Below are 8,444 nucleotides of genomic sequence, written 5' to 3' on the forward strand. Positions count from 1 at the left end.
TCTGCTTTATTAGCTTAAGTAACTGTCCATGTTGCTAATTGGTAAAATGTGTTTTCTGAAGACTTCAAATGCAAGATTAGTGATATTAAGATAAATAATTGCCCACTTAGCTATTTCAGTAACCTCTGCTATTCTCTCCTTTTTTTCTCCCTTTACAAAGCAAATTCATCAAGCCATAATAAGCACTGCTCACACAGAACCTGTAAGTCTTTCTTTAAAGAACTATATAAATGATGAAAGGAGAAACAAGACAGTTAGGGAATAGAACTCAGTGAGTTTATAGAGTCTTGCAGAATTTTCTTCCAAACTGTTATTCAGTAAAAGGATTTTCCTTTCCCTCATGCCACAAAACCATGTTTCTATGCTATGTGTTCCTGACTGATGCATTGCAGAAGATCTTCATCATTTCTATTGAACTTGAGAGACATTGGATCAGGCTGACACAGAGCTTCCTCACAAAAAGATTCATTGGTTTTTCCGGTGAACATAGTTTTCATTACTGAGGAACACAATCTAATTTCCACTTATACAATGGACAGGTCCCATAGTTCACAAAAATATATGGAGAGAAACGATGTCTTGCAAATTGACCACATTGCTTTGATTTCAGAGTTTATCCTCAAATAAGTTCAACAAAATTCCATTTGTATTTCCTTTTCATATATAATTCCATATGTATGTGTAAAAGTGAAGTTTGTCCCAGGGTACACAGTCAAAGGTTTATACAAGGCTGTATTTGTGATGCAGAAACTACACACTTCTTTGAACTTTCTTTACAGTGTTTATAGGCATCTGTGAAGAATTTCAAAATATTCAACTTCCCAGTTATTTCAGTAAAGAGAAGCAAATGGCATTTTTGCTTTTCTTCTTTCTGATCAACCAGAAAATAATTCCTTTTCTTGTGTGCCCACTCAGACATGTTCTGTTTTTATCTAAAAATTTAAGAGTTTGATCTCTTTTTCCCTCTTCTGTATTAGAATTAAGTGGATTTAATATTAGGAAATACCAAGTAATCTGCAGACAGCTTTCTGTTCCAGAAGTATTAGCTTCATTCTACTAAATATTAAATAGTAACAAATAGGTCATTTTTTTCATTAGCTCTTTGTCTTGCTAGGAAGCATTTCTATTGTAAAAAAATCAGATAAGGTCAGTTGATTTTGTACTTCTGAAACTTATGCAGATGAAAACAAATAGTTGATATAATTTGCTCCTTTGGGAAGAGAAAACCTAAAAATGGCGGGTGAGCAAAGTAGTAGCAGAATCCTAGCAACTGTTAAACCTATAGAAGAAGCTTAACATAACCTTTTTGTTTCTTCTTACTAATAAAAACGAACAGCTGGTAGGTATTTTTTTCCTCAAACTGTATGTGAATTTAGTTATGTAGAAGTTGAAAAAGTAGGCATGTTAGATATTCCTAGTGGACATGCTTTAACCAACCCTGACTGCCTTAAAGGATTCCCAAAAATCATAATTTTGAAGGAACATTTTTCTTTGGAAAAAAAAAAAAAAAAAGAGGTAGACAAAACATTTTTCAGAGTGTTTGTAGAATTGGAATCTGCATTACTTGCTGACACAATTGTCCTCACTCTTCCCAATTGAATTTTAATTCAGTAATCAGATTTTACAAACCTAATCATTTGCTTTGATCGTGTGAATACATTCTCCTTGAATAAACAAGAAATCAATAGGAGAAAACAAGTGGTGAGAGGAAGAAAAATCATTTTCTTATGTTCTAAAATTGTAGCTGTCCATTGACAAATGATAGCATATTCTACAATTAGCTTATAGCATAGCTCAAGGTGAAAGATGCAGAAAAGACTGATCAGGTTCTCTCAGAGGAACGCGTCAATGTCTAGTGATGGATATGATTCAAGTTCATTTTGTCCTCCACCACCTTGGCAGCAATTTTCTTAAATTTAGTTAGTAGCTTCTTGAAAACAGTTTTCTATTTGCCATTGATATGTACAAATTAATCAACACCATTAATCTGCATTCCAAATATTTAGCAAGTGTGTTCCCTACTACTAACAATATCTTTTTGCCTCATATTTGGAATCCTACTGTTTGGTATATGTATGATATCTACTATTATTATCTGATTTCTTTGATTATAATAAAAGAACTTTAAATTGCATAGGAAATGCCTGAGATTTTGGTAAAGGAGAGACATTTTTAATTTATCTGAATTCACCTATGTCTGTAATGTCTTTAATTTATCTGAATTCACACATCTGTATTTTTACTTTTTGTATTCCTTTTGAGATAAACATGTTGCAATACTGGTTGAAAGCACCAATTCTAAAAGCTGAACTGCTTGGCTTACTTTTTGACTATTCTGTGTTCATATGAACAGTAAGTGCAAACCTATTCCGTATCTCTTAAAAGTACATGAAAAGTTTCCAATGGAAGTCAAGTTTGAGCCCTGAAATACACTGACATTTCTGAAAATGATTCAGTATTTCAAGAATCACACAGTATTACTGGATACTCTATCCTTCCCCAAAAATTTCTTTTCAGATACTTATTTATGGTACAGTTGTCCTTAAATACATCATATACAAGAGAGTCAGGACTTTCTGTCCCAAAGGGAGAAGACTTGTAAAATACACGAGGGGAAGATTTTGCTTTTTTACCCTGATATCTGACCTTTTCTAATTTATTAACCTCTTGTTGAAGCTGAACAGAACAACTGGCATTATACAGCACTTTCTACAGTCAGCATCATCATTAATGTTAAATTTGCAAGGCAAGAGCTTAACTAGAGTGAGTAAGGAACAACACACATTCCTTTTCTTTAGCTCTTATATTTCATCAGATTGTTTTCATTCAGATATGATTTAATGTCATTATAATTTTCATAATGTTTAATCCATTTTTCACATAGTATTTTCATTATGTATTGCTCTTCCTTCCTTTGCCTGAGCTACCATGTTGTCTGTGCTAAGTTCTGTATAGAACCTCCACTCCAGCTTTTGGCTTTTGCCTTTTTGCTTTTGCCAATCTACACCAAGGCTGTAGCATCACACTACTCCAGATAGATTCCTCTGCGGACCCTGTGTGGAATGACCACAGAAGGAGGCATAGTAGTCCGACTCTTTGACTTCAGGCAGTGACAGACAGCAATATGGGGTGCCATGCCTTGTGTAAGCAGGTAGTAGCAACTATAAGCAAGGACACTGCAGAGTTTTACTCATTGGTGTTGAGTTTCAGGTTTATTGGAGAAGTCTACAGAAAATGAATGTACAGTGCGTGCCACTCACTTAGAAGATATTTCAGTGATACCTTTCCTAACCCAATCTCCAACTGCACTTTCTAAAAGTGAACGGAGTCATAGAATCTCAGATTGGCTTGGTTTGGAAAGGGACCTTAAAGTCAGTCAGTTCCACCCCCCTGAACTGGGGCTAGCTGTGGCCCCATCCAGCCTGACCTTGAATGCCTCCAGGGATGGAGCAGCCAAAGCTTCACTGGGTAATTGTTCTTGTGCCACACCATCCTCTGAGTGAAAAATTTCCTCCAAACATCTTACCTAAATTTCACCTCTTTTGATTTGAAAAAGTCCTATCTTGGGGATTATACAAGAAACAACAGATGTGTAACAAATTAAGCCTGGCTTAATGAATGAAATACTAGCCCTTAATTTCCTCTTTGTTTGACAAGCTGCAAAAAAAATGTGTATAATAGAGTCTGCAACTTTTTTTTTTTTTTTTTTTTTACTAGAGATCTCTACCCAGGAGAAACTGTGACTTAAAATTCTCAGTCTTCCAAAGAAATATTCTGACTTCTTTCTTTTCAAAATAAAATAAAATCATCAAATTCTCCATTCTATTATTTGAATTTGAACAGAATTTGAAAAGAATTTGCAAAATTTAAAAAAATGCTTTTCCATTACTTTATGTTCTTACCAGAGTCTTGCTATTCAAAGAAAAACTGCAGATGTTTTTGCTTTCACTGTTTTTCTTACAGGGGTCACGTGCTTCTTTTAATTACAGCCCTATTCCCTGCTGAGGCCTGTACAAGTATTACCCACAGCAGTGTTTTAGTTGCTACATCTAGACTGAGACAAAAGCTAATCTTCTGTGTCAGAGGTTTACTGTACTGGATTTATTAACACATTCATGATCTTCACTAGTCTTTTAAAATTCTTCAGGTGAAATGCATCCTTAGTGAAGTCAACCATAATAAATTCTAAAACTGCAGGGTGATTTTGTGACCGGTGATGAATTCTGTGCAATAATATTACACTGCAGAGACATAACTACAAAGAAAAAGGTGAGCATTTGCAAATACTTATTGGCACAATAATTATCCATTACAAATGACTAATTGATAACTCAAGTACAGACAAAGAAAGAATCCCAAGGATCAGGAATCAAAGCAGGAAAAGACTGTGCATTGTGTCATGTAGCCATTGATCAATCCATGCTATTCAGAATGTGTCTTTGTATAGTTGCAGAATGGTTGGGGTTGGAAGGTCTCTTAAAGTTCTCTTCCTTTTATGTAATATTTCATTAACTCTACAAAATAAGTGTAGAAGAAATACGCATCAAGAAATTGATTCCTTCAGTTATGTTTATGTGGTGTCATTGATTTAAGTGGGAATGACAAAAAGTATTATTATTAATCAAAACAGAGCTCGTATTTAAACATCCAAGGGAAGAATATGGTACTTCAGTTGCAAAGTAGCAAAACATTCACTCCAGTACTTCATTCACGTGCAGTTTTCTAAATGAGTCTCAAACTGTTGTATGTAGTGAGACTCGCCTGTTTCAACAGCAGGGAGTGTGTAGGCACATGAGTCTTCTATTTGCTGCTGTGCTAAGCAATAAATTAGCAAAAGCTGATACAATATTAACCTCCTTTAATTACAGTGTTCTTGTTGTCTGTTTGCTCTACTGTGTATATTTAGTTGCACAGTCTCTGAGTACTGTGGTGTTTGCAGTGTGATCATAAATGGCTATGCAGTTCATTTTCAGGCATGAGTGATGAATGTTCATAAGCCTTTAGAAGTGCTTAGAGAAGAAGTTGACTGTTTCAAAACATTAAAGCAAATACTTAAATTGGTTCATAAATTCTGTTTCCATATAGTCTCTTTCAGACACTTGATAAGAATTTAGATTCAGTTCACAGATAACTTACGAGATAAAATATCATGTAAGTGTATTACCAAATCCATAAATAATCAAAGACATGAGGACACAGGTGAAAATGCAAATGCAAATCTAAGAGTGCGATGAATTGGAAAGTTAGCGTCTTGGCGGGTGGCAATCTACCAATGCCCAGTTAAAACCAGAGAGAATTTTATGGATGTAAGTAGTAAATATTTGATGAAATGCAAATTTCAGGCACTGAAAGCTACTGTAGGTGGGAAATGCCTAAATTTTGTAACACGTTCCAAACTAGATGTTGTGCATAGGACAGCCCATCGCAATAGCTGTAAGTGTTAATCGGGTGGCTATGTAATGAAGTTCAACTATTTAATCCTGTAGACAGATTTTTTTTCCATGTTTTATTTTGCAGTATTGTTCTACAAAATCAAAGCAAGTCAAAGTTGTATTGAGACTAGAAGATCTATTTGTGACTGAAAGAATGTGTTAATGTTGTGGCTGATTTTTCAGCTTTATGGAATAGAATCTATATCAGATTCAGGTCTGACAGAGGTGTGACTTCTGGGAGTGCTGCTTTCACCCTCAGGTGTAGAATTAGTCTGTTATGTACAGATGAAATTAATTGCTGTGCAGCAGAGTTCTTTTACACTGTTTTGCTTACCTTTAAACAAATAGTATTTAAAAAACATTTTCGGAAAACATTAGGTTTCTTGCAGTTGATTTTAGTTCAGTATCTTTAAACTGATGCCTTCACGTTAAAATTCCAGCAAGCAAAATACTTAGGTCATTCTGAAAGTAATGCCTCCTACTTCATTCTACAGAAACTACAACAGGTGCAAAGAGCACAATAGCACTATATCTGATGGTAGAGCACATTCTCAGCTACAAAATACTATTTTTCAACATAGTCACCACCATTAACTATGCATTTTTGCCAGGAGTGAACAAGAGCCTGCATGCCACACTTGTAAAAATCTGACCCACTGTTGCCACTGCTGAAACACAACGCCCACCAACTCACTGTGCTCACATCCACTGTTTGGTCTCTATAAACATTCAGCAAGCATCAGTGAATGTCAGTGGGTGTTATTTTTTTTTGCGTGGAGGAATTCATTGACACGCCTTTGCTTTATATGCACTTGCATGTCAAAAGCCATTCTGTCAGACTGCTCCTCTGCTGCTATATGTGACACAGCAAAAAAAATGTAAGGGAATGTTGGTGGAAAGACTCAGCCTGTACTGCCATACTGTCAGTGTTTTTCTCTGACACTGTGGGCCAACGTAACAAAATAGGAGGTATTACTTTCAGAACAGCCCTCATTTTCTGGTCATCTGTGACTCCAAGAGTTTGGATTTTTTCACTGACCTACATAGAAGCCATCATTCGTATCCAATATCCCAGCTTAAAAAATACCTTATATCTATATTTGCAGAAGTCTCCCAGCACGGACATATTAGTAGGAGATGACTGGAAAACATATTCTACTACATTATGCAGCACATTTTTCAAAGTCACAAAAATAGCACAAGATTTGCTTTTACCTATTCATTGCTGATTGTTATTGTCTCCATGGTAATTATTCTTGCAGTGTTTGTTTAACCCCTTAATATTTAAACTCTTCTTGTACACGTTACATAGTTGGCAGAGAAGGCTACAGCAGAAGACATGAGTGGTTAATTGACTTTTATTGAAGTACTTAATAGCTTGCTCCTGTCTTCATCGTTAAACACTGCTGATCCACTGTAAACTGAGATCTATTGGGATGATGTTTTTAAAGATATTTAGTTTTCCTCTACCCTAAATTTTACTTCTGTTGTTTCTTCTTTTTTCCCAAGATACTGTGGTGGTAAAAAGGATAAAGCTATTGCTACTGAGTCTTTTTTTCTTAAGAGGAACATATTAAATTATCTTGCCTATTGAAGGGCAGGTTTTGCATGTTTTGTTTTGTTTTGATTTTGCATATGGTTTACATACAGTTCAGTTCATGGAGCAGAAATTGTGCTAATTCTCTAGGTAGCTACATTTTACTTAGCTTATTTAAACTGCTGTAAAGAGATCTGAGGTCTTTTTAAAAGATCAAATCTTATTTCAGTTAATTCTAATGGTTTTCTACTTGTAGTATTCCACCATTAACACCACTCTGTGTGTTTGAGCTCTATTAAAGATTTAAATGAAATTTTTATGGAAAACACTTTTTTAGAATTCAGAGGATTTTATGGATTGTTATTCATAACATCTGCTACTTACAGAGGAAAAAAAAGCCTTAAAAAGCTCATTTAATGTGTATTTAATGCTGATGGTACAATTTTATATTAAATAAGATTGGTTTTAGTTTAGCAGTTGTGTTTGTGTAGCTGTAGGAAAGATCTGTTTGTTCTATAAACTCAGGTCTGAAGTTTATAACTGGGCTGTTAAAACTTTCATTACAAGGAAGGTTGATATTTCTCAGCATACAACGTGTTTTTCTGGAATAAGAGTACAAAATAGACATTTTAATGCTAATGAATACTTGTTGGTTACTGAAAAGCATTAATTAAAGAAATAAGTAGAGGCCTTTCTATTTTCCTGCAGTATGCTTTGTAATTATTTGTTTTTCCTCTGAACCCAAAACTTGACTCAAATTTGAGATAGCCACAAGGGATATTTTGAGAGGTATTGTAAAGGCAGAGAAATCAAGCTTAAGCTTCTTTTTATTATTATGTTTAACTGCAGGAAACTCTGATCAGTTTTGTCTTGACATTGAACGGGGCAGGTGTGTCCACATAAGGTGCAACAGAGAGGATTTGCATGCTGGCTTGCTGAAGTGACAGAATTGTGCAAAATAACTGCAGTGGTCTGGCAAGCTTCAGGAAGCAGGTGGGTCTGAGTTGCCTGTCTCCAAAATTACGATACTGAAGATGCATGCTTGCCTGCTGCCTAACTGAGGATCTGTATACACTTTTTTTTCATCACGTTATCATCTCCCAAGCTCCTTTTCTGTGCATCTTGACATATTTGCAACTGTCTGAAGCTGGGTAGGGTTGCCTATAACTCTGAGCACATTCAAGATTGAGAAATTCTATGTGTACATGTGAATATGATAATGCTGTGAGCAGAATTTGTATATGCATATAGGGAGGCATAAATTTACATACAAGAGATGTTGATACTGGCTTTTATTGGATACAAGTAATAGCATTCATTAGATTTAGACTCTATTTCTCCTTTGTATTTTTACTATTCTTCACTTGCCTTGTTAAATGCTATTAATTTTTAACAAATATGATAGATTATATAATTATCATATTAATCAGAAAAAATCCTTTTTTTTTTTTTTTTCTCATAAATGTTTTTATCAG

The 8,444-nt window shown here is 34.9% G+C and overlaps 1 long non-coding RNA gene across 1 annotated transcript in view; it reads left to right on the plus strand.

Moving 5' to 3' along the window:
* Positions 1 to 8,444, plus strand: part of LOC125699148 (uncharacterized) — a 126,205-nt gene that overhangs the window by 84,914 nt on the left and 32,847 nt on the right. The window contains exons 6-7 of the long non-coding RNA XR_007379455.1: positions 4,148 to 4,269; positions 7,819 to 7,962. This is a non-coding gene — a long non-coding RNA (uncharacterized LOC125699148). The remainder of the gene's footprint in view (positions 1 to 4,147; positions 4,270 to 7,818; positions 7,963 to 8,444) is intronic.

Source organism: Lagopus muta, chromosome 12 (genome assembly GCF_023343835.1).
Source record: "Lagopus muta isolate bLagMut1 chromosome 12, bLagMut1 primary, whole genome shotgun sequence".
NCBI classification, from domain to species: domain Eukaryota; kingdom Metazoa; phylum Chordata; class Aves; order Galliformes; family Phasianidae; genus Lagopus; species Lagopus muta.